At 45.1% G+C, this 27588-nt stretch overlaps 1 protein-coding gene and 1 pseudogene across 1 annotated transcript in view; both read left to right on the top strand.

Annotated features, from left to right (window-relative positions):
• LOC144499224 (metabotropic glutamate receptor 8-like) overlaps positions 1–27588 on the top strand; it is a 472228-nt gene that overhangs the window by 76706 nt on the left and 367934 nt on the right. The window lies entirely within an intron of this gene.
• Positions 26344–26846, top strand: LOC144498682 (small ribosomal subunit protein eS27 pseudogene; annotated as a pseudogene).

The raw sequence follows: 27588 nt of genomic DNA, 5'->3' as shown, positions 1-27588 counted from the left end.
ACCTCTATCTCCTAGAAGCACAAGAGCAGCAGGTATATGGAAACATCACCATCTGTAAGTTTCTCTCCAAGTCACATACCATCCTTACTTGGACATATATCACTATTCCTTTACTGTCACTGGATCCAAGACCTAGAACTCCCTCCCTAACAACACATGGCGAGCAGTGGTTCAAGAAGGCAGCTCACCATCACCTTCTCAAGGGTAATTAGGAATGGGCAATAACTGCTGGCCTCACCAGCAATGCTCACAATACACAAGCTAATTAAGAAAGACACCTTGCGCAGCTCACCAATGTTCTTACTTCATCCCAGTTTGAGACCAAAGGTGAGACAGCATTCTCTCTCCTGTCACCTCCATACTCAAGGCCATCGTTTAATCCAAAGTGAACATCATTTCCAAAGAGAGCCATGGTTTCATTAGTTGTAATCTATCAAAATTCACTGGACTCTGGGGAGGTGCCAGCTGATTGGAAAACAGCTAATGTAACGCCACTGTTTAAAAAAGGAGGCAGACAAAAGGCAGGTAATTACAGGCCGGTTAGCTTAACATCCGTAGTTGGGAAAAAGCTGGAATCTATCATAAAGGAAGAAATAGCAGGACACCTGGATAAGAATGGTTCAATCAAGCAGACGCAGCATGGATTCAGGAAGGGAAAGTCATGTTTAACTAATTTACTGGAGTTTTTTGAGGAGGTGATGAGTGCGGTTGACAGGGGGGAACCGGTGGATGTATTGTATTTGGATTTCCAGAAGGCTTTCGATAAGGTACCTCACAAAAGGTTACTGCAAAAGATAAAGGTGCACGGAGTTAGGGGTAAAGTGTTAGCATGGATTGAAGATTGGCTATCTAACAGAAAACAGAGAGTAGGTATAAATGGGTGCTTTTCTGGTTGGCAATCCGTGACTAGTGGCGTGCCGCAGGGATCGGTGCTGGGGCCTCAACTATTTACCATATACAAAGATGATCTGGAGGAGGGGACCGAGTGTAGGGTAACAAAGTTTGCGGATGACGCTAAGATGGGTGGGAAAGCAAATTGCGTGGAAGACACAGAGAGTCTGCAGAGAGATTTGGATAGGCTAAGTGAGTGGGCGAGGATCTGGCAGATGGAGTATAACGTTGGTAAGTGTGAGGTTATCCACTTTGGAAGGAATAATAGGAAAAGGGACTATTATTTAAATGGTGAAAAATTACAACATGCTACTGTGCAGAGGGACCTGGGGGTCCTTGTGCATGAATCACAAAAACACAGTTTGCAGGTGCAGCAGGTGGTCAAGAAGGCAAATGGAACGTTGGCCTTTATCGCGAGAGGGATGGAGTATAGAAGCAGGGAGGTCATGCTGCAACTGTACAAGGGGCGGCACGGTGGCACAGTGGTTAGCACTGCTGCCTCACAGCTCCAGGGACCCAGGTTCGATTCCCGGCTTGGGTCACTGTCTGTGTGGAGTCTGCACATTCTCCCCGTGTCTGCGTGGGTTTCCTCTGGGTGCTCCAGTTTCCTCCCACAGTCTAAAGATGTGCGGGTTAGGTAGATTGGCCGTGCTAAAATTGCCCCTTAGTGTCCTGAGATGCGTAGGTTAGAGGGATTAGCGGGGTAAATGTGTAGGGATATGGGGATAGGGCCTGGTGGGATTGTGGTCGATGCAGACTCGATGGGCCGAATGGCCTCTTTCTGCACTGTAGGGTTTCTATGATTCTATGAAGGTGCTGGTGAGGCCGCACCTAGAGTACTGTGTACAGTCTTGGTCCCCTTATTTAAGAAAGGATGTATTGCCTTTGGAAGGGGTGCAGAGAAGGTTCACTGGATTGATTCCGGAGATGAGGGGGTTGGCTTATGAGGAGAGATTGAGCAGACTGGGCCTGTACTCTTTGGAGTTTGGAAGGTTGAGGGGAGATCTTATAGAGACATATAAGATAATGAAGGGGCTAGACAGGGTAGAAACATCGAGATTGTTTCCACTTACAATGGAAAAAAGAACTAGGGGGCATAGCGTCAAAATATGGGGGAGTCAATTTAGAACGGAATTGAGGAGGAACTTCTTCTCCCAGAGGGTAGTGAATCTTTGGAATTCTCTGCCCAATGAAGCGGTAGAGGCCAACTCATTAAATGTGTTTAAGTCACAGATAGATAGGTTTTTAGCCAATAAGGGAATTAAAGGTTATGGGGAGCGGGCGGGTAAGTGGAACTGAACCCACTATCAGATCAGCCATGATCTTATTGAATGGTGGAGCAGGCTTGAGGGGCCAGATGGCCTACCCCTGCTTCTATTTCTTATGTTCTTATGTTCTTATGGTACTTCAGAGGGCTATCTGCAACAGAAATGCCAAGGAAGCTGCAGTTCTCCAATTATCCTCCATCAACTAATTATTTTTGCCTTGCTTGCAGGACAGTCCTTTAAGAGTGATGGTGCATTGAGAGGATATTATTCGCACTGACATGTTTGATGAAACAAGCCAAGACACTAAGTCCTCACCCACTTGTCTTAGCTTAATTCCATTTTCCTGCTCTTGTAAGTCACCCTGGGGTAGAGCTCCACAGTTGTCCATTACTTCCTCTTTTGTGGAACATCGCTGTGTTCTTCCCTAACAGTATAACAGTAGAACTATATTGTTTGTTTTGTACCTTCATACACACTGAGGAACAGTGAAAAGGATTAACAGGTTGATTATCGACCTGTTTGGATCATGTCATGAATGCTCCTTCCTCGGCCACCAAGTCCTAGAGACTGGGACTTGAACTCAGAGCTTCTGGCCCAGAGGCAGGGGTGTCATCTACTGAGCCACGAGATCTCTCCATAGATCGACATCAATGTGATTTTTACATTTTCCTATAGCAGCCATTCTGCAAGTGAAAATGTGAGCTAATTTGAGTTTTAGTTTTCTGCTATAGGTCCATGCCTTCACAAAATTGTCCAACAGGTTTACTTGGAATCATGAGCTTTTGGAGTGCTGCTCCTTCATCAGGTGAGTGGAGGTTAGTTCACAAACATGGCATATATAGGCGAAGACACAATTGCAAGATAATATCTTGTCTGCTTTCTTGCATCTTTGTAGAAACTTGATGTCTGTGTCGATATGTGCGACCTTCTTGGAGATCCTCTCCACTTTGAACCAATGGTTTGTGGTGTTGATGGTAGCCACAACACCAGGTTGAGGTCCAACAGGTTCAAAGTGGAGAGGATCTCCAAGAAGATTGCGCATATTGGCACAGACATCAAGTTTCTACAAAGATGCAAGAAAGCAGGCAAAATCTTATCTTGCAATTGTGTCTTTGCCTATATATGTGGTGTTTGTGAACCAACCTCCACTCATCTGATGAAGGAACAATGCTCCGAGAGCTCGTGATTCCAAATAAAGCTTTTGGACTTTAACCTCGTGTTGTGAGACTTCTTACTGTGCTCCCCCAGTCCAACATTGGCATCTCCATCCTTTGGGACATTAGATTGAGATGGTACAAACTAATTTCACATCAAACTCTTGAATCCAGCAGTTAGAGCAAGTTTTCAACGCAGCGGTCTGGTCTGAAACTGAACCTAAATCCCTGAAGTGGAGGTTTAATACTTAATGTCTGTTATGTATGTAGTTGGGCATATGTCCCTTCAAGAGAGTGGGTCAAGTGACCCAGGGCACAAGCTCCACCCTGGGTGGAGCTTGCTAGAGCAGTCTTGTACTGACAGTGCTACTGTTACGACATTGAATAAACCGTTTCTGTTGACTTACACCTACTTACCTCAGGGTCTCTTTATAGTCCAGAATAAGAGCTCAAACATACTGTCCTCTTAATTTTTTTTTTTGGCTTGCTACGCCAAAGTTTCAACATGTTTTAAACTTGTTCTTTTCAGTTGGAGATATTTTGGATGAATGTGCTATGTGGGCAGCTGCTAATCAAGATGGATCAGGGTCCGAATTGCTTTAAGATGTACCCTTTGTGTGATTTATGTACCGACCTGTTGTAAAAAGGCAAGGAAAGAATGGCAAAGGTCATCGAATAAAATATGTTCATTCAATTTGTGGTATTCAAAATAAGCAAGATGCAATCTCAGGTTAATACTTGTGATATAGCGTGTAAATAACCATGTTATCCATTAACCATGTTATCCATTATCCAACGTGTTACCCATTATCATGATCTATAATTTATTGGATTGATGTGGTGAGTAATAAAAGTGATCACATAAATGAAACTGGTAGTGTGGCAAGAACAGATTATTGTTGTGACAAACTCCCGAGTCATAGAAATAAAACTGGCACTATGGGAATAATCACTCTGATCCTTTGACGATTTAATGATAAATGTTTCATTTATTATTATAAAAACGGACATGATTTTTCCTATTATCATCATTATACAATAATGAGCAGGACATGATTTTTAAAAAAATCATAATTTATTTATGATCCAAAATTTAATTAAGATATCAAAAGAATTGTGTTCATCATTATTACAGGGACTGTTGTGACTATAGGGACATATTTTGCAATTCTTATTTTGCTCGAAATTAGGTTTTAGGAGCTCATCAGTTTGAGGCAGTTCAGTAAGGGACTTTCAGCCCATATATATTCAATTCAACTGAATTCAATAAAAACCTGGAATTAAAAGTCTAATGGCGACCATTAAACCATTCTCCTGGCATCCCCTCCTGCACTTTTCATTGAACCAGGGTTGATTCCCCTGGCTTGGTAGTAATGGTAAAGTTGGAGATGTGCCAGGCCATGAGGTTGCAGATTGTGTTCGAGTACAATTCTGCTGCTGCTGTTGGCCCGCAGCACCTCATAGATGCCCAGTCTTGAGTTGCTAGGTTTGTTTGAAGTCTATCCCCATTTAGCGTGATTATAGTGCCACACAACACAATGGGAGGGTATCCTCAATGTGAACATGGGACTTCTTCTCCACAAGGATAGTGCAGTGGTCACTCCTACCTGTCATGGGGAGATGCATCTGCAGCTGGCAGACTGGTGAGGATGAGGACAAGTAGGTTTTTCCCTCTTGTTGGTTCCTTCCCTACCTGCCGCAGTCCCAGCCTGGCAGTTATGTCCTTTAGGACTGGCCAGCTCGGTCAGTGGTGATGTTACAATGCACCCATGGTGGTGGATATTGATGCCCCCACCCAGAGTACACTCTGTACCCTCGTCACCCTCAGTGCTTCTTCCTATTAGATTCAACATGGAGGAGCACTGATTCATCAGCTGAGGGTGATTGGAGCGGAGGGATGGAGCATAGTACAATGTGTAAGGAAATCCTTGCATGAAGCTGCAGACTTAAAGATCATAAACCTATCATCCACATATCGGAAATGTGCACTGGATAGGAAGTTAGGGCTCATTCCATCACACAATGTATTTCTAGTGGAAATTGTAAAAATGTTAACGAGCTCAGGCCTGAGAGACAATCCAATGGCTACATTATCTATTTGGCACCATGGCAGGGATTTTACAACCTCACTCGGGCGAGGCTTGTAAAACCCTGCCTGAGGCTAACGGAGAATTCCGTTCTGTGAGCCTCGCCCGTCCCGATTCCGGGGAAGGCAAGGTGGTAAAATTCCGGCCCATGCGTCTCTTTTCAGCAATCTTCTAGTTCAAATCAGAACTAGCTGGTGTAGAGCAACGCCAACAACGCAGCTTCAATTCCCATACCAGCTAAGGTTATTCATGAAGGACTGCCTTCTCAACCTTGCCCCTCACTTGAGGTGTGGTGATCCTCAGGTTAGATCACCACCAGTCAGCTCTCCTCCTCAAAGGGGAGAGCAGTCTTTGGTCACCTGGGATTATGGTGAATTGACCTTATTTTTAGTTCAAATCACTGAGGCATCCTTGTTCAAAATCATGAAAGTTGTGTGAAAGTTTCATAGAAACTGAGAGTTTGAGCTATTCGATAACTCAGTTACATCTCTCTGGATTTTGGCAATTGAATGAATTATGCTCCTGCCTCAGTTTAAGAAATCATCAGAAAGCCTTCATTTTGCCTCGTGTAAGTGGATTATGCCCTAGCCACCTGCCTGCCTCTCCCACCCCCATCTCCGCACTCCCCCCCCCCCCCCCCCCACCCCCCCCGCCCCACCGCCCCCGACCCCCCCACCGCCCCCGACCCCCCCACCCCTCCAGTTCAAACTGACTGCATCCCATTCCTGTGAACAATGGTCACCAATTGCTGACCGGCTGAAGCCATCTATACCCCATTATGCAATGCAATATTGCTATGGGCTGTGTGAAAATATTGAGGTACCTCAGAGTGCAGCACACTCTGTGGAGAGAAGTTAAATATTATTGCAATTTGCGTAATGACCATTTGAAATGTGTTGGAATATTCTTTTAGATATTTGGTGAATAAAGTATATTTTTGGAAACTAAGCTGGACAGTTCCACTGATTTTTTGTTGGGTAACCTGGGTTATTGGTTGGAGGTGTTAAAGAACTCACTTGGGATCTGTGCTGATGTGTCGCGATGTCTATGGTCACGGACAGCTGAGATGGTTCTCTCAAGAATTTTTAAAAAGATGCAAAGTTCTGCTGTGTCCTCATGAGGTGTCCATCAGGTGGAACATCAAGGGTGGAATTGAATGCCCACTCCCATAGCGGGTTTTTAAAATTCATTCATGGGACATAGGCATCGTTGGCTGCCCAGCATTTATTAGACTGCTCCTACTTGCCTGAGGGCAGTTGAGAGTCAACCACATTGCTGTGGCTCTGGAGTCACATGTAGGCCAGACCAGGTAAGGATGGCAGATTCCCTAATGGAGATTAATGAGTCAGATGGGTTTTTCCGGTAATTGACAGTGGTTTCATAGTCATCAGTAGATTCTTAATTCCAGATATATATTTTTAAGTTCAAATTCCACCTACTGCCATGGCAGGATTTGAACTCAGGTTTTTAGACCATTAGCTGGATTTCTGGATTAATGGTCTAGCGATAATACTACGAGGCCAGCTCCTTGGTGGTGGTGGTGGGAGGGAGGGGGGGGGGGCTATAAAATCAGGTGAGAGGGTGGTGGTGGGGACCTGCTACCTTCCTGCCTCCACCCCAGTTAAGCCCATAGTGGGAAAGTCCATGGATGGCCTACATGCCCCACTGCCAATTGAGTGAACGATTAATGCTCACTTAAGGGCTTTATCCTGCCACTGCTGGTATTAACCTCTGCAGTGTTGCTTGCAGGCTTCCAGGCTGTCCCTCCTTGAAATGTATTCAGTACCTGACCAAGAAACCCATCATCAGGAAGGAGTAGGACCACTGAAGCCCCACACTCCTTTGCTATTGACCACCCTCCCCACCCCACCCCAACCTCTGCCCTACCTCCCCTCCTGCCATCACTCACCTGTGGCCTGGGATGCAGCGGCAATACTAGGCCTCGGGTGGGTGTCATACTGGCAGCACCCAGCTTGGTGATGCTGCCATTCAATGGAGCTGCTGGCAGTTCTTGGTGGGCAAGACTTCTGCCCCTCTGGTCCTGGATTCTGGAGAAGGGCTGGTGCTATCCAATTAATTTGGTGGGCCTACACTAAAACAAGACGGCCTTCCAGCTGGTGGCAAGACCACAATCATCTCCATTAAAGAGTGTCCAAAATTCCTTTATTTTGTGGGTGTGGATGCAGTTTCCTAGATGCCTAGTATCCTCCTCTAAAACCCCAAGAACATGCAACAGGATCGTTTGACTTTTTTCAACTGATCTCGCGCTGTTGATGAGCTGAAGGCATTTTAACGATCACTACCGCCTCATGGGATAAGGTAAGGGGGCGGTGGCAAAACAATCACCTGCAAATTCTCTTCCAAGTCACACACTCTCCTGACTTGGAGGTATGTCACCATTCCTTCACTATCATTGGGCCTTAATGCTGAAAGCAGATACCTGGATGGCATGGTGGCTCAGTGGTCAGCACTGCTGCCTCACAGTGCCAGGGACCCGGGTTCAATTCTGGTCCCGGGTGACTGTGTGAAGTTTGCATGTTCTCCCCATGTCTGCGTGGGTTTCCTCTGGGTGCTCTGATTTCCTCCTACAGTCCAAATATGTGCGGGTTAGGTTGATTGGCCATGCCAAATTACCCTTAGTGTCAGGGGATTGGCAGGGTAAATAGGTGGGGTTACGAGGATAGGACCTGGGTGAGATTGTTGTTGGGGCAGGCTCAATGGGTTGAATGGCCTCTTCCTGCACTGTAGGGATTCTATGATTCATCCTATGAATCTAACCGTGATTCAGGAAAAGAGCTCACCATGATCTACTCAAGAGCAACTAGGGATGGTCAATAAATTCTGGTCTTACCAACGATGCCCACATCCCATGAATGACTTAAGACAGTACCTCAGAAGTCAGAAACACGTCTTAACACTTGTTTATGGGCAATGTCCATTAAACATCAGGTTGGCCGGAATCTTGCCACCGTTCACGCCGGTGGGATTTTCCCATCCCGTCACAGTGAACGGAGATTTGGCTGGCCACCAAATTCTCTGACATCGCTGCAGCAGGAGCATGGCATGAACGGCCGGTAAGATCACGTCCTATGTTTTAAAGAAATTATTGACCGGTACTTTATAGAAATGATTTACACGCTTTTTAAAATGGCATAGTGAATCAAATCGACACACCTCCTGTATTAAAGTAATATTTCTACTTCTAGAGTATAACATGTGTCAGAACATTGAGTGAAGTATCAGGACAGATGAGCGAAGGTATTAAATATCACTTGCAGCCACTGGGATGATATCTTCTGTTCTTCATTCGAAGTGGTTGCAGCGATCCTGCCAATCAGAGGAGCTCTTCGCTGGCCTCAGAAAGATCATTTAATAAGGGGAAGACATCTGAAAGGTGCACGGTGAGTCAGTTCACTGAAAATTGCATTTCCCCCCTCGAGTGCCTCGACCTCGGAAGTGTGAATATTCATTCGTCAGTTGTTCATCTGAACATAGTTACGCACGTAATGTGAATCTGTCAAAAAGCAAAACAAAACCTTTGAGACAGGCAGGGGAGTGACAGATGGTATGGCCGGACTAAAATGATTCCTGATTTCTCAAGAACAGTACAAACAAAAAATAGCTGCAGGCAATTTTCCAAGGAAGAATAGTACATACTCATCGTAACTGATCGTAGTGATCACTCGGTTGCTCTTTGATGAAACTGTCTCTTTAGAATTGTGAGCTGGTGGGCGTCATTGGCATTTTTACACCTTAAATTGCAGCAACAATGAAGTGTGACATCTTAACCCATAAGATTTAAATTACATTCCTTAGCTCGATCTCAGCTTAATGGTTACCATATTTTTTTGTAGCTCTTAAAGATAGTTGACCTTAACAGAATATATGGGACTGTTTCTAACTGTAATAACAAAACACTGAATATATGGCTTTTTAATGGAGTTAGATACAAATTTTACTGTTGTAGAAATTGTCACATTTTTCTGTGCCAGTATAGAACAGTGGTTAGCACGGCTGCTTCACAGCGCTAGGGACTCAGGTTCAATTCCCGGCTTGGGTCACTGTCCATGCGGAGTCTGCACCTTCTCCCCGTGTCTGAATGGGTTTCCTCCGGGTGCCTTGGTTTCTTCCCACAGTCCGAAAGATGTGTAGGTTAGATGCATCGGCCATGCTAAATTCCCCCTCAATGCACCCGAACAGGTGCCGGAGTGTGGCGACTAGGGGATTTTCACAGTAACTTCATTGCAGTGTTAATGTATTTCTACTTGTGGCCAATAAATAAACTTTAATATTTGATCTGATATTATATGGGTCCTTGACCCCAGCAAGGACACTGTTACATGCCAGCCAGGAATATCCACTGCTTACCATGTTAGGCTCCATTTAAATAATAAATAAACGGGGGGACGGGGGGTGGTGGATCTGGCAGGTACCAGAATCAGGCTAAGGCTTGAGGTTCAGGACTCAGCCCATTCTGCCAACTCCGAAACCTGGCATGATTGCTCCCCCTTGAAAGGGGCCCAAAAGAATAAACTTTTATAAAAAGCCATCGGGGTGCAGGGTTCATAACTCAGCTGGACTCCACCTTTCCCCATTCACTCCCAATCCATTGGGACGCACACACCTTTGTCGCAGTCTGTGTACCTATCTTCACCGGCAGTACCAATAACTTCTCTTCACCTGATGGGCAGTTCCCAGGCTGATAATTCCCCTTTGTTAGCCATGTCCCCTCTAATGGGAGTGGGCAGAGGTTCTAGCCTGCGCAAAGCCCTCAGAAGCTGGTGGAGAAGGCTTGGGTCTGATTTATCTGGGTCCCAGTCTAATTTTCTTTCCTTATGCAGAGGTGCATTGAAAGGTTGCAGATCTGTGGCCTCATTATAATTCATTCTAATTAAATTGCTGGCATTAAATTCTCATTTCTGTACAGCATCTGAGACAGCATATTGGCAACAAAGGAAACAAAAGGTTCAATTCATCACAAGCTAATTATGATTCTAGAAAGTAATCATGAGGACCTCCTGCAGTTGTAAGTCAGATTCTAATAACTGAAACCTGACAGTATGGTCATGAATGACAGGCATTGATCACAAAATTCAGATGTGTTGTGTCCGATTTCTTGATGCTATGTCTCCAAAATGTGTTTGTGGCACACGGGCACACACACTTCTGATGTGGGATGCGCTGGATGCCATTTTGACGAGTGTGTTACCACGTGTGCAGGAAGCATATGTTCAAAGTATTAGAGTAGGCAGATTGTGGTATCAGTTAGTGCAGGACATCTATGTGCCACTGCCACTTTGGAGCTCAACACTCCAGCTCCCGTCCACTCTTAACCTTGCACAGTTGAACACATGTGGAACAGCAGGCAGAAACCCCCACTGTCGATTTAAAAGGATCATCAACGACTTTCAGGTTAGTTGCGGATTGATTTCTATGGCTCTTGCTGCGATTGCAGAAGTGTTTGGCGATTTGCAGGATTGTGTAAATTCATTGCTGTCTTCTGGGAATTATGTGGCTGTGAGACTTTTTCCTGACTTCCGAGGGCTGCCTCACTTCACATACCCCCACCCCCGGCGATCTGCCATGACGGTTGTCAGGTCATCGATCTGACCTCATCCTACCAGTCTCCAATAATATGGAAGGTGTGCAGTTGCCATGGAAACCCATGTCCTTCTGAAAGAAACAATAACCATTGTTTCTTAAAAAGCCAGGAGACTGCAATTTTCATTGCCCAGTCCACTTTTTACGAGTTGCACAGGAAGTGAGTTATGTCAGGTGCGAGGAAGCAACACAAGGGTGGATGAAAATATTTGAAAATAGCACCCTAGCTGCATATAGTAGCAAAGTCCACAGCTGAAAGTGGCCCTGTTTGGCAGTAGTTCAGTTCATTTGTTCAGTTTTTAATTGGCTGACCTAACAATTAAGGAGAGATTGAGGTAAAGGGGTCTTTAAACTGGTGGCCGGAGCCATCTATTGGTTCAAGGCCTAACCCCTTTCCTGAATGGGTTTCGGAGCCCCCCTTCATAATGCTAATTGACTGCATTCCTGCTGGCTAGCTGCTAATTGGCTGGCCAATACTGGATCCAGTGCGCTGAAATGGTGGGAGTGAGTGGGCCACACACTTTCTGTTCCACTTTCCTGATCCTGCTGAAGACTATAAAATCCAACCCCAAGAATCCTGCACAGCCCACTTGCTTCCAGACATGGCTGAAGTTGGCATTTCCCTTGGACTACAGAACGACAGGGGGAATGAGCATGTGGGGAATGGTGCACACCACCATTATCCGCAGTGTCTGCAGCTCAATTAACCTTGGACCCGAGTTGATGAGTTGGAGCCTGAGCTTCAGACACTGTGATGCAACAGGGATCTGGACACTTTGTTGCAGAAGGCAGTCACACCTCTTAGGTGAAGTACATCTGATTTGGTCTGCGGGCATGGTATGTCTGCAAGTGAAGTAGGTATGAGAATGCAGAATGGAGGAGCTTTAGCTCTTGCAGTTGTCTCCAACAACTTTGAGGTTCTTGCAGCTTGTGTAGACAAGAGCTGGGATTGCAGGGTGGATGAGCAAACTAACAATGGCACCATTATGCTGGCAGTCATCAAGCCTGGGGACTCAAAAGGAATGTAGCTGTAGTATGGGACTGTATAGTCAGGGGAATAGATTACTGTTACATACAGCTGACAGCGAGCCGTGCTGCCTGTCTGGTGCAAGGGTTAAGGGCATCTCTTCCAGACTAGAGTGGAACTTGAAGTAGGAGGGAAGGCTCCTGGTGACATGACATGGACTTTAGCAAGGCTTTGACAAGGTACCGCATGGTAGGTTGTTGCATAAGATTAAATCTCACGGGATCCAGGGTGAGGTAGCCAATTGGATACAAAATTGGTTTGATGACAGAAGACAGAGGGTGGATGTAGAGGGTTGTTTTTCAAACTGGAAGCCTGTGACCAGCGGTGTGCCTCAGGGATCGGTACTGGGTCCACTGTTACTTGTCATTTATATTAATGATTTGGATGATAATTTAGGAGGCATGGTTAGTATGTTTGCAGATGACACTAAAATTGGTGGTATAGTGGACAGTGAAGAAGGTTATCTAGGATTGCAATGGGATCTTGATCAATTGGGCTAGTAGGTTGATGAATGGCAGATGGAGTTTAATTTAGATAAATAATGCATTTTGGCAGATTGAACCAGGGCAGCACTTACTCAGTTAATGGTAGGGCATTGGGGAGAGTTACAGAACAAAGAGATCTAGGAGTACAGGTTCATAGCTCCTTGAAAGTGGAATCACAGGTGGACAGGGTGGTGAAGAAGGCATACAGCATGCTTGGTTTCATTGGTCAGAACATTGAATACAGGAGTTGGGACGTCTTGTTGAAATTGTCAAGACATTGGTAAGGCCATACTTGGAATACTGTGTACAGTTCTGGTCAGCCTATTATAGAATGGATTTTATTAAACTAGAAAGAGTGCAGAAAAGATTTACTAGCATGCTACCGGGCCTTGATGGTTTGAATTATAAGGAGAGGCTGAATAGACTGGGACTTTTTTCCCTGGAGCGTAGGAGGCTTAGGGGCGATCTTATAGAGGTCTATAAAATAATGAAGGGTATAGATAAGGTAGATAGTCAACATCTTTTCCCAAAGGTTGGGGAGTCTAAAGCTAGAGGGCATAGGATTAAGGTGAGAGGGGAGAGATACAAAAGGGTCCAGAGGAGCAATTGTTGGTGGCGAGTGTCTGGAGTGAGCTGCCAGAGGTAGTATAGAGGTGGATACAATTTTGTCTTTTAAAAAGCAGTTAAACATGGGTAAGATGAGTATAGAGGGATATGGGCCAAATGCGAGCAATTGTGACTAGCTTAATGGTAAAAAAAGAGCGGCATGGACAAGTTGGGCCGAAGGGTCTGTTTTCATGCTGTAAACATCTATGACTCTAAGGCACGATGCATGAAAGCATAAGTAGGACAAAGAAAGACTAATCTCATTAAAACGTATAAAATTCTTACGGGATAAACATAGGAGATGCAGAAATGATGCTTCCCCTGGGTGGGAGATCAAAAACTACAGAGGCCACAGTGGCAGAATAAGGGGAAAGCCATTTAGATCTAGATGGGGAGGAATTTCTAAGGGGGGCAGTGAATCTCTATTCTCTACCCTAGAGAATGGGAAAGCTCAGCCGTTGAGAAAATTCAAGATAGAGATCAACACATTTCTAGATACTAATGGCATCAAGGGATATGGGAATCGTGTGGGAAAATGGGATAGAAGTAGACAATCAGCCATGATCTGGTTAAATAGCAGAACAGGCTTGAGGGTCTGAATGCCCTGATCCTATGTTCCTCTGTTCTTAAGAAGTCCCAATGAGGGAGCATTAGCAGCTAAGGTCTAAATTCAGAAAGCTGAACATGTAAGTTAATAAATAATCTCTGGAATGCTACCTGAATCACAAGCAAATTTTAAAAACCTTTCTCAGGGCACTGCTTAGCCTTTCCATTTCTGGAGAAAACAACTCCAGCCTGTAACAACCTCTCAGTTCTGATATCTTCCTTGAGAAGCTTTTGCACACTAATAGATATAAAGATATTCTTTTAGTGATATGGAGATGAGAACTGTGCACAGTAATGAATTCTGTATGTTCTTTGATGATGTGCAAGTGGTGTATGGACAGGTCTAGCACCATCGGTATTTGCCATACTGGTCCAGTACCTTTTGGATTGCTGTGCCTCAATGCAGACTCTTGGTCAATAAGCGGGTACAGAAATGGGTGACCAATATTAGCGTAGAGATTTAAAATGTTTCAGTTTGTGCGCGGTGCATGTGCTTACTTGGGAGCAGGCACTAAAAAGCAAATTTTCTGTCCTCCTTGAAATTATTTCTCTTGCAGGTTCCTAAACTTTCCAGTGTTTTGTAATCCCATCACTTATTTACAAAACATTTTTAGACTTTTCATTCAGAGTAAGGGCAGCACAGTGGCAGAGTGGTTAGCACTCCTGCTTCACAGCATCAGGGACCTGAGTTCCTGTGTGAAGTTTGCATGTTCTCCCCATGTCTGCTTGGGTTTCCTCCGGGTGCTCCGGTTTCCTCCCACAATCCAAAGATGTGCGGGTAAGGTGGATTGACCATGCTACATTGCCCCTTAGTGTCAGGGGGATTAGCAGGGTAAATACAGGGGGCTACGGGAATAGGGCCTCGTTGGCATTGTTATTGGTGCAGGCTCGTTGGATCGAATGGCCTCTTTCTGGACTGTAGGGATTCTATGATGCTATTCTAACCTTCTGAGATGTTAATGGAGTTCTAATTCTGACTGTTTATAATTTCAAAAATGTCTTGAGAGATGATCGCATCTCTCTTCAAGAATCACTTGGTTCTCATACTGCACCCTCCCTCCCCCACTACCATCCACACAACACACAAGAAATCTGAACGGGCTCAAGTTTGAAGCCTAATACAACCTGGAGGCAAGATCACGAACATCAGGGGGGCAATTCTCCCAGTCCACTGCGCTGTTTGAATCGCACAGTGGGCTGGGAGACATAGGTGGGGGCCATTTTGCAGGATTCACACTGGGCGCCACGGCTTCTGCACATCTCAGCATCATTAGCTCTGCGCCGCATTATCATATGGAAATGTCATGGAAATTGACATTTTCAATTTGGCTTGGTATGGTATTTTCCAGGCCCTCTAGTGTCTCTCCCGCCCCCTCCGCCCCACCCCATTCTCTCTCTCTCTCTCTCTCTCCCTCCCCCCTCCCCCAACAGCCACGAATCGTTCCCTCTAGCTGCCTTTACGACTGCTCTCCGCTGCCGGAGATCAGGTGTCCAACCCACTGGAGGAAACAGAGGCCATTGAGTCGTTCCCCGCCCCCCCCCCCCCCCCCCCCCCCTCCGCCACCCCCCACCCCGGGAGGTTGGAGGTAAGGGTAGTACCAGTCTGGCACTGCCTACCAGTGCCAAGGGAGTGGGACCAGAGGAGGCAGGGCCTACTGGGAGCGAGGCCTATTGGTGCAGGTGGGCGACACCCTGCCACTCTGCAAAAGGATTGGTGGTGGAGGGAGTGAGGGCAACTGGATCTGGCAATCAGGGTGGGGGGGGAGGGGCAGGGCTGTCAGGGGCAGTTGGGCCTGGTCATCAGGGTGGGGCAGAGAGTTGGGACTGTTGCAGACAGAGGGGGGGAGATCAGGGCTAGTAGGGGGGTGGGGTGGAACATTGCGGCTGGCCATCAGGATCGGTGGGATGTGGGGCCAGGGAGATCGGGGCTGGCTGGGAGTGGGATGTGGACATTGGGGCTGGCCCGAGGAGGTCTGGGAGGCCAAAGATTGGGGGGTGGGGGGATCGGAAGGCCAGCGATGGGAGTTGTGAGTAAGGCCAGCAATCGGATGCCGGCGATCTTGTGGGGGGTGGGGGGGTGCGGGGTGGGGGAGTGGGGACATTGTGCATGCGCCAATCTTGGCGCTGACAGATTGGCATATGCGCATTGGCCCGCTCAGCACTAGGCTGTTGGCCTCTTGGGTGGGAGTAGGCCCCGCTCCCTGATTTCCGGAGTGAATCCCGCTGATGCATTCTGCCATGCTCAGACTGTTGGAGATTCATTCTGCTAATAATGCAATAAGAAAAGGTGGGAATTTCCCCTGTTTTCCCACAAGCTGGAAACTTAGAATCTTTTTGAGAGAACCCCTGCCCAAATGTTACTCCTTTTCTCCAAGGTGCTTGTGAACTAATCAGTCAAAATTAAAGATTTTAAGTTGAAGATTAGAGAGAATAAGTTAACTGTCCCCCAAAGGTAGTATTAATCTAATTTAAATGTCTTCCAATATCACAGCAATGGGCTTATTTAGGTTAGCAAAGAAAATAACAACAGTTCCGAGTTGAGAAAAGTCACTGCTCTCACTGAAACACCTCTGGCACATAAAGAAATTTGCCATACAGGATTTGATTTACTTTTGAGTTCTGTAGGAGAGTGCAGTAATCAAGCAGAGTTTGGACATTGACTTCACCAGAGGAAGTGCCGAGACGTTGTTGTAGAAGGGCCAATTCCATATCAGCAGGAACAGCTTGGAGGTTTGCTGAACACCTCTTGGATGAGCGCTTGACCCGCAGTCCTTCTGGCCACTTACTTGTTTTTGCCATGCCTGCTTTTAATCGAGGTGTGGGCAGTTGATCTCTGCTGCCATCCAATATCAATGGCGTTCTTCTTCATCTCCCATTGCTCAGTGAATGGGAGCACTGAACGCATTCCCAATGTTGTATGGCAGCAAAGAGTGAAGAGTACAGCTTTAAGGGATCCTGTACTAGACAGTTGTCCTGAAATGCTCATTTTAAATGGGCCAACCTTTCATGTTCAATTTGCAGAATATTTAACCAATATGCAAAGCATATTGTGACTTGCGAGTAAAACTATTACTGTCAGGTCTACCAGGATGCAAAAAATTCACAAGCCCTTCCACTAACAGCCATTTTGCATTAGATTTGAATGTACAATGATGCTCCTGTATATTCTGTATCAGTGACAGAAACCAAGTCAGAAATGTAACAGGAAGTAGTGGGTGGAAAGGGAGCGAAATGACAAACGTGTGATTTTCTACCCTCTGCTTGCACACTTCCTGCTGAATTAAACACTTTCAGAAATTCCATGGTGCAGTGGCAGAAATAGGCACTTCTTGTTATGTCATCTATTTATTCCATGCCAATTTTTTGTTAATTTTCTGCGCTTCATTCATCAGTTTTATTCACAGCTCTGCCCATTGAGAAAAATCATTTATTTTAATAAGCAGTGTTTCTTGGTCCACTGTAGGTCATGTCAAACAATGGACTAAATTTTATGGGGGGGGGTGTGCATATTGCTCACCACACGTCCCCCTCCCCTCCTACACCACTTCGGGAGGCATGTCAGCGCTGCACTGATCCGCTGCTGAACAAGACCACCCTGTAGCCCTAACGCGCTGCCAATAGTGTGAAGGGGGTGAGAGTGAGACTTCCGTCCTTCAGTGGGAGGGAGTCTCACCTTTGGGAGCTGCTGGCCGATCCGTCCCTGCAGCCCCAGAGCGCAGTAGTGGCCGCTGCTGGAACTGCAAGTCGGCTCTCATACGAAGAGGACATGAATCCCGGAGTGAGATAAATCAGGAATATTGAACAGAATAGGGTTGCGGGAGCCTATGGAGGGATCCAGGGGGATGGGTTTTTGGAGGCCACATGGAGTGAAACAAAAGAATGGATAACATTTTGGAATGGGCGTGCCCCCCTGCCCGCAATTGGCATCAGTTTTGGTCTGATAGAATTTTCAATTCATAACCCCACGGCGACTCAAGATAGGATGAACTCAAAGCTCACTAACTCGACGTTAGTTTATTTGCACACACTCAAAATGTGGGAGGAGTGTAGCAATGTTGCTTTCTTTGCACTCATACAGTAAAAGAGGGATATAAAAAAGATTTACACAGCAGGGACCACAGAAATTGCTTCACACGGGTGCACGTTCCTGATTCAAAATCCAGTAAGATTTTCCTTCATGGAGGGTCAAAAACCGACGCTGGATAATTCACTTTTCCAGTGGTCTTGACTTCACGCAATGAGATAAACATGCAGAGATGAATCAGTCTTGTAAATGATGGTACAGATATTCCAATAGCAACGGTATAGATGGGCCAGATAATCAATTTAGGCAGACCCCTTTTCTGTGAGGCTGCTAATTAGGTGGTAAGATGGCAGACTGAGATTTTGCTTTACAGCAAGGCAATATTTACTGGGTACAGAAGCTGGAGGTCCATGTCAGATGGTAGCAAGTTCAATTGCCCACTGATTATTGATTTAAAATTGGTGAGTGGGCTGCTGATTCTAATGCTTGCCCGCCTATCGTGGGGACTGGGTCGGGGCAGGGAAGGGAGGTGGTGGTGGTGAAAAGCTGATGGGCTAGCCACCTGTCATGTTTTATATGCACTCATCTCCTGCCATAAACATGCCCATCAGAGGGCTGTGAAATCCAGCCCATTGTTGCTTTGAATCTGAAACACTAGTTCACAAACCACCACTAACAGCTGCATATGAACCTCCTATCAGTATCATTCAGCTCCTGCCCAGATAATACTATCCCACATGTGCTATTTTTCACTTTCTTGGAGCGTGCATATGATCCCAAAGGTTTCCTGCTTGTGAGGCACTTATTCCACCAGTAATTCAATTACCTAAATGCAGCTTCATTTTGGTCCCCTAGCACCTAATTGTCACTATAATACAATACAGATGTTATGACAGAAACACAAATGCAAAATTAATTTTGATTCTCTGATGCCATAAATATATACGAAGTAGTTTATACTTGGCTTTATCCATAGTGTAATGTTTCTTTTTCACAGAAATCCCTTTTGGGGGAAAAAAATCTCCTGTATTGCTGAATGCTGATGGATTTTTTTCTTGCTAGTTTTATGACACAATTAATTCTTTGCTGGTGGCATTGTACCAGTGAGAGGATTCCAGGGTCCCAGTGGCCTTTAATTATCTTTACAGTTTATTGACTGTAGGGGTTATTGCAGACAGTCCCAATCCCTCCAAGCAGGGCTTAGTGTTTGGAAGTGGAACTATTGATCAATGTTAGGTCCCTATCAGCTTCAAGAAGATGACAATCATCACGGTACCTAAGAAAAACCAAGCAGCGTGCCTTAATGACTATCGGCTGGTGGCTCTGACATCCATTTTTATGAAGTGCTTTGAAAGGTTAGTCATGGCACGAATCAATTCCAGCGTCCCGGACTAACTGGATCCACAACAGTTTGCCTACCGCCGCAACAGGTCCAGAGCAGACGTCATCTCCCTGGCCCTGCACTTAACCCTGAAACACCTAGATAATGACAGCACCTATGTCAGACTCCTATTTATTGACTACAGCTCAGCCTTCAACACCATTACTCCCACGAAACCCATCTCCAAACTCCGTGGCCTGGGCCTTGGCACCTCCCTCTGCGATTGGATCCTGAACTTCCTAACTCACAGACCACAATCAATAAGGATAGGCAACAACACCTCCTCCACGATCATTCTCAACACCGGTGTCCCACAAGGCTGTGTTTTCAGCCCCCTATTATGCTCCCTATGCACCTATGACTGTGCGGCCAAATTCCCCTCCAACTCGATTTTCAAGTTTGCTGATGACACCACCGTAGTGGGTTGGATCTCAAACAATGACGAGACAGAGTACGGGAATGAGATAGAGAATCTGGTGAACTGGTGCGACAACAATAATCTCTCCCTCAATGTCAACAAAACGAAGGAGATTGTCATCGATTTCAGGAAGCGTAAAGGAGAACATGCCCCTGTCTACATCAACGGGGACGAAGTACAAAGGGTCGAGAGCTTCAGGTTTTTAGGTGTCCAGATCACCAACAACCTGTCCTGGTCCCCCCATGTCAACACTATAGTTAAGAAAGCCCACCAACGCCTCCACTTTTTCAGAAGACTAAAGAAATTTGGCAAGCCAGCTACGACTCTCACCAACTTTTACAGTTGCACCATAGAAAGCATTCTTTCTGGTTGTATCACAGCTTGGTATGGCTCCTGCTCTGCCCAAGACCACAAGGAACTACAAAAGGTCGTGAATGTAGCCCAATCCATCATGCAAACCAGCCTCCCATCCATTGACTCTGTCTACACTTCCCGCTGCCTCGACAAAGCAGCCAGCATAATTAAGGACCCCACGAACCCCGGACATTCTCTCTTCCACCATACAAAAGTCTGAGGTCACGTATCAACCGACTCAAGAACAGCTTCTTACCTGCTGCTGTCAGACTTTTGAATGGACCTACCTTGCATTAAGTTGATCTTTCTCTACACCCATTTATGACTGTAGCACTACATTCTGCACTCTCTCATTTCCTTCTCTATGAACGGTATGCTTTGTTTGTATAGCACGCAAGAAACAATACTTTTCACTATTAATATATGTGACAATAATAAATCAAATCAAATCAAAAACCTAGCCCAGTCTAAATGCTAGGTTTTACTGAGTGCTGAAATCTCAAAGTGCTGTGAGGCAGGAGATTACAGAGACAGGGAAGGGTGAATTTGCGGAGGTATTTGAAAGCAGAGGTGAGAATTTTATAACGAAATGGAGCCAATTTAGGTCAATGAGCACAGGGGTGGAGGGCGAGCAGCTTTCGGTGTGAGTCAGGACATTGCCATAGATTTTTGGATGATCCTAAGATTATGGAGGGTAGAATGAGGGAAACTGGCAAGGAGTGCATTGGAATACTGAGGGTAACATAGGTATGGAGAAAAGTTTCAGCAGTAGAAGAACTGAGGCAGGGGAAGAAGGCAAGTGATATTGTGGAGGTGATAATAGGCGGTTTTAATGATGGTGCAGATACATAGCTGATAACATAACACCAAATATGGCTGCCTGGTTCAAATCTGACAGAGGGATGGAATCTGTGGGGAGGGTGGAATTGAAGGTGGGGTCTGAAGACAATACCTTCAGTTTTCCCAGTATTTGATTGAAGGAGGCTCATTTAGTACTGATTATCGGATAAGAGGCTGATCATTTGGAGAGGTTGAGGGAGGTAGGAGTGAGGTAGAGCTCAATGTCATCAGCGTACACGTGGAAACTGACTATGTTTTTGGATGATGTCACTGAGGTGCAGCATGTAAATGAGAAATAGGGAGTGTCCAAGGATCTATCCTTGGGGGACAACAGGGATAACTGTGGGCATGGGAAGAGAAGCCATTGATGATGGTTCTCTGGCTATGATTAGTTAGATAAGAATGGACCCAGGTGGGTGCAGTGCTATCCAGCTTGCCAGTGGTGGGGAGTGTTGGAGGAGGAATGAGTGTCAACTGAGTCAAAGGTGCAGGCAGGTCAAAAACGATGAGGATGGATAGTTTCCCTTTCTCACAGTCACTTCGGGATGTGACTTTGATGAGAGCCATTTCAGTACTGTAGCAGGAGGCTAGGATTGGAGGATTCGAACATTGACTTCTAGGAAATATAGAGGAAAGCTGGACTGAAATTTGTGAGGTGACAACAAGTTCAAGAACTATGGAGAGCAAAAGGAGGTTGGAGATGGAATGGCGGTTTGCAAGGATGGAAGGGTCCTGGGTTTTTTTTTGAGAGGAGGGTTGATGATGGCAGATTTAAAGATGAGAGGGACAGATCTTGAACAGACAGAACATTAACAATGTTGACTAATCTGGGAGCCAGGAGGGGAGGTTGAGCAGTCTGTCGTTTAGCAGGGATAGGTTCACGGAAACAGGAGGTGGGCCTTATAGACAAGCTGTGCTCAGAGACGTCATGAGAGGAGATAGGAAAGAAATTAAAGAAAGTTTCAAATTTAAGGTGAAGACGGGAACCTCAGGGGAAATCTGGCTCAGTGGACTAGGGCAGGGAAGGAAGTGACAGAGGTAGCTGATCAAATGGCCTTAGTATTGGTGACATAAAAATCCATGACCTCGTCGCACTTGTTTGAAATGAGTGTGGAGGAAACAGGCGGGAGATGTTTAAGAAGATGGTTTGCAAAGGAGAAAAGAAGCTGAGGGCAGCACGATGGCACAGTGGTTAGCACTGCCACCTCACAGCGCCAGGGACCCAGGTTCAATTCCCGGTTTGTGTCACTGTCCGTGGAGTTTGCACATTCTCTCCATGTCTGCATGGGTTTCCTCCGGGTGCTCCAGTTTCCTCCCACTTTCCAAAAGATGTGTGGGTTAGGTGGATTGGCCGTGCTAAATTGCTCCTTAGTGTTAGGGGGACTAGCTAGGGTAAATTCATGGGGTTATGGGGATAGGGCCTGGCTGGGATTGTGGTTGGTACAGACTCGATTGGCTGAATGGCCTCCCTCTGCACTGTAAGGATTCTATGGTTATATGCTTACCTCTGCATTGCAGGATGATCCTGGATCTGTAAGCAGTTTCCTAAGTTGAGAACAGGACCTGGTAGTGCCTTGTGTAGTGCAGCCAGGTCTGGGTGAGTGACAGAACAAAGGGAGATGCTCAAAGGAAGAGAAAGTGCCAGAAGAGTAAGGAGACAGAGCAAGGTGAGATTGATATCAGGGCACCTCAAAGGAGAGGGTATGGCTGCACCTTTTAAAGATTTAACTCTGCTGACATTTAAATTTTGAAGAAAGTCTTTGTGTTAGTTTCACAGCAAACGGTCTATCATTTCCTTTGTGTTGGCTGCTGCTGCTGAACCAGTGACTGAATTAACACTGGGCCTAGGCAAGTGAGGAGATTTCCCTGTTTATATTGCCATAACCCTGGGGAATCTGCTATTATGTATGCTGATCTTGTAGGGGAAGGCATACTTCAGAGAGCTAATTTAATATGAAACTGTTGTAATATCAGCTGAGTAGACACCAGTCTTTATATAGCCACGTATATGAAACACACATATATGTGTGACAGGAATCATAATTTATGCATAATTTCAGGAATACCATTCGAGTTTTTTTTTGTACGATTGTATTGTGTTTAAGACACAAGGGTGCCGATTACTGAAGACTGCATTGCGTTTTCCTGCAGTAACCCTGAGAATGGAATCTACTCCCGTTTGAACTTAGCCGTGGTTGTATGGTGGTATTGTATCTGGTTCCAATCCACATTGACCCTTCTCTGGCATGAGATTAAGTTTTAAAATGGGAATACATCCAACACAATGCAATATCACTTCATCCATATCAGAACTATAGTTAAGCATGGAGGATACCGTTTCACACATTGTGAGAGACAGTTTGAAGCCCAAAATAGTTTAGACTGCCATAGTTTACAAACTTGGGTACAAAATGGATATAAAATAATACTGACCATTTAGTTCATACACTCTTTGATGCTATATCATTGCATACTACAGAACAGAAAATTACATTTTTTCCTTGAGAACACTAAGTCCTATATCTGAATACATTAAATTGTGTTTTAGATTGCGAATCTTAAATCTCAAACCCCATTCATCTGTTAAATGTTAAATCTGCACTGATACTTTGCTTCATAATCGTAAAGAGCTTTGATAGAATAAGTAGGGAGAAACTGTTTCCATTGCAGAATGCTTGGATAACCAGAGGGCACAGATGTAAGATAATTGGAATAAGAGCCAGAGGGAGGATGAGAATTTGTTTTGTGCAGTGAGTTGTTATGCTCGAGAATTAATTGCCTGAAAGGGTGGTAAAAACAGATTCAGTGACAGCTTTCAAAAGGGAATTGGGTTTATATTTGAAAATTACATGCCCCCACTGGGCGTATTTTCATTGGGTGGGGTGGGGGGGAATGGACAGGTGCCCTGTCCCACTACCTTCCCACCCACCACCGAGTTCACCCGCATAATATGAGGGGGGGGGGTGGGAGGAGAATTATCGGGCAGTGCCAAAATCAGCAGTCTGTTGTCATATTTAAATAGATAATCAAGGGTCAATTGAGGCTTGTTACCATGACAATTGACCCCAATAATGGGCTGTCCATGCCATGGGCAAGAGTGGGCAGTGGGATTTTTGATCAAAAATCTTCAAAGGGCAGAAAGGAAGGAGGGTTCTATCTTCAGGGGCTGCCTTTTTCTATCTGGGGGCTTCCCCCCTAAGATGGAAACCCTCCCAATTTCCTCTTATCCTCTTACTGCCTTAATCCCACCACTCTCAGTCCTCTCTATCCCCCCCACTCCCTAATCTGCCCACACCCTCCCTGCCCAAGACCCCTGACTTACCTGTTTCTGAGACCTATTGGGCTGCCATCTGATTCCTGGTTGCAGTCTCCACAGTGCCCACTAACGCATTCTGGGCATCTCTGGAACTGATGGAGCTGCCAGCCAATCCAATTGTCCTACAGTCCCCAAGGGTGGGGTTTCCTGCCTAGTGAGAGGCACAAGTCTCACACTGCCCCGTTTAACCAGCCTGCAGTGTGTTTATGGCAGCAGGACGGGCTAGCGTGGAATAGGTCAGCTCCATGCCAACTTTGTTTCTGGGCATCTGAGCCACCCCTCTACCCCACCCCATTATATTCAACCCATGATTATAAACATCCATTTTTCTTTATCTAAATGGGAGAGGACCTTTGATTTATATCTATTAATTAGATAAATATGTTTGCACAATGATTTTTATTCTGTACTCGATGTTAATATTCAAATGTTATTGTGGAAAATAAAAATTCATAGTCTAAGGGCTAGCATAATTGGTGAGAAAAGCTAGCAGGAAACTGAGTAGGCATAAATGGGTCTTTTTCTGGTTGGTTGGATGTGACGGGTGGTGTGCCACAGGCATCAGTTCTGGGGCCTCAACTTTTTTTATTAATTTGTGGGGCATGGACATCGCTGGCTGGCCAGCATTTATTGCCCATCGCTGTATAAATGACTTGGATGAAGGGACTGAAGGAATGGGAGCTAAATTTGATGACAACACAACAGTAGTAGGAAAGTAAATTGTGAAGAGGATGTAAGGGGGCTACAAAAGGTTAAGTGAGTGGGCAGAAATCTGGCAAATGGAGTATGATGTGGGCAAAAGTGATCTTGTCCACTTTGTCAGGAAGAATAAAAAGGTAATTATCTAAATGGTGAGAGATTTCAGAGTTCTGAAGTGCAGAGGGATCTGGTTGTCCTGGTGCATGAATCACAAAAGGCTAGTATCCAAGTAATTAAGAAAGCTAATAGAATGTTATTGTTTATTGTGAAGGGAATTGATTACAAAAGTAGGGAAGTTATGCTTTAGTTGTACAGGGCATTGGTAAGACCACATTTGGAGTATTGTGTACAGTACTGGTCTCCTTATCTAACGAATGACGTAAAAATGTAAGGAACAGTTCAGAGAAGGTTTATTGTACTAATAGCAGAAATGGGTGAGTTGTCTGATGAGGAAAGGTTGGAGAGGTTAGGTTTAAATCTACTAGAGTTTAAAAGAGTAAGAAGCAACTTGATCTAAATCTTGAAAGTCCTGAGGAGTATTGAAAGGCTGGGTGTGGAGCAGATGTTTCCTCTTGTCAGAGAATCTAGAAATAGAGATCACTGTTCAAAAATAAGGGGTCACTAATTTAAGACGGAAATTAGGAGATTTTCTTTCTCTCAAAGGATCGAGAGTCTCTGGAACTCTTCCTCAAAAGGCACTGGAAGCAGAGTCTTTGAATATTTTTAAGGCAGAGCTAGATAAATTCTTGATTAACAAGAAGGCAAAAGGTTATTAGGGGTAGGCCAGGGATGCGGAGTTGTGGTTATAATCAGGTCAGCCATGATCTTATTGAATTGCGGAGCAAGTTTGAGGGGTCAATGTGCCTACTCCTGCACATAATTCGTATATTCATCATGGTTCTGCATACCTTTTGTAAAATGAATTTTCACTCAGTTTGTGTTCTCTCTGAAGATTACTTATACAATCGGATAGATAAAGACAATATTTCCTCAGGTGGGAGAATCCAGAACAAGAAGATGTAATTTTTAAATTAGAGCTAGACCACTCAGTATTAAATCGGAAAGCAAAATTTGTGCACCAAAGGCAATGGAAATCTGAAACATACTCCCCCAAATAATTGTTGCTACTCAACATGAGAGGGACAGATTTTTAATAGGTAAGAATATAAAATAATATAAAGAAAAGGCAATTAAATGGAAATGGTACATCAATCATGATTAATTGAATGGCGGAACAGACCTGAGGGGCTGAATGGCCTACTCTTTTTGCATTCCTAATGATGTGGCTGCAGATCGTTAATGCAAAAGAAAGTTTGGAGAGGCGTTGACTTTTAACAGCTCTCCAAATTTTCCCGCCCTGCTTCTGACGATCGCCCGCCAGTGTCTGGGCAGGAAAATCCTGCCATTAGATTCCTTCCCATGTTTTCACCAGGGAATAGTAAGGTGGCTCTGCACATTAAACTGATGCTTTGCTTTGATGTTGGTGGAACTGGAGCGCTGCAACGTTAACCAGTCAATGCTCCAGTATTTCACCCAGTTAAAACTGGCTGTTTGGCAATCCAGAACTTTGTGTAGTTAAGCTTTTCCACGCTAGCGAGCCAACGCTAAAGATGCCTCTGGCAAAGGATTTGTTGCATCCGTCTCCCGAGGAGGAGAAGAGGAAACACAAGAAGAAGCGGCTGGTGCAATGTTCCAACTCCTACTTCATGGATGTCGAATGTCCAGGTTGCTACAAAATCACCACAGTTTTCAGCCACGCACAGACGGTTGTGCTTTGTGTCGGGTGTTCCACTGTTCTTTGCCAGCCCACCGGAGGAAAAGCCAGGTTAACAGAAGGCTGTTCCTTCAGAAGAAAGCAGCACTAAAGATGACAGTTGGCATTTGAGGGTGGGTGAGATGCCACCCAGCCGGGCATCGTGAGCCTGGCTGAGGGGCACGGATCCGCTTCCTGGGAGTGTGGATGGCAGGATGGAGCTGGGGGAGTGGAGGGTGCGTGCCCGTGTCCTCGAGCCTCACCCACCTGCTTTCTAGAAACTTTTTTGGACCCTCTTGCTGGTATTGAGTTATTTGTTAGAATTGTCAAATAAAACGACAATGAGTTTCCATTACAACTCCCTAAACATATGCTTATCATAATCATCTTCATTACCTATGTACCTAATATAGTTAGCAGTTTATTGGATTCCATTTGGATAGGCAGGACTAAATGATTTAGAGATTAAATGCTATGATATTTTGTTGAGAGATTCTATATTTTCAAAATTGCATTATATTTTGTTTTTCCTCCAATGAGGTCGAATTTCAGCCCTCTTGGAGCCCTCTTGGAGCCTCGGTTTAGATTATGCACGCAAGGACCTGGATTTTCACCATTTCTGAAGTTTTCAGGAGTACCTTTAAAGGGTGCGGGCTAGTTCCTGTCAAACACCCACATCCTGAACTCCTGACCTGGCAGGCTCCATTGCAGCGATAGGCGTAACTTACTCCTCTGCAACTTTCATGGAGTCAGGCCAGATTTTTAATAAATTATGGTTCACAACCCCTCAGGGAAGTCATAAACTTGATTTGATTTGATTTATTAGTGTCACATATATTAATATAAAGTGAAAAGTATTGTTTCTTGCATGCTATACAGAGAAAGCATACCGTTCATAGAGAAGGAAAGGGGATGGTGCAGATTGTAGCATTACAGTCATAGCTAGGGTCTAGAGAAAGATCAACTTAATGCGAGGTACGTCCATTCAAAAGTCTGATGGCAGCAGGGAAGAAGCTGTTCTTGAGTTGGTTGGTACGTGACCTCAGACTTTTGTATCTTTTTCCTGACGGAATAAGGT

Source organism: Mustelus asterias, chromosome 9 (assembly GCF_964213995.1).
Source record: "Mustelus asterias chromosome 9, sMusAst1.hap1.1, whole genome shotgun sequence".
Classification (NCBI taxonomy): Eukaryota; Metazoa; Chordata; class Chondrichthyes; order Carcharhiniformes; family Triakidae; genus Mustelus; species Mustelus asterias.
The sequence above is the reverse complement of the archived record's forward strand: the minus strand, read 5'-3'. Positions and strand labels throughout refer to the sequence as shown.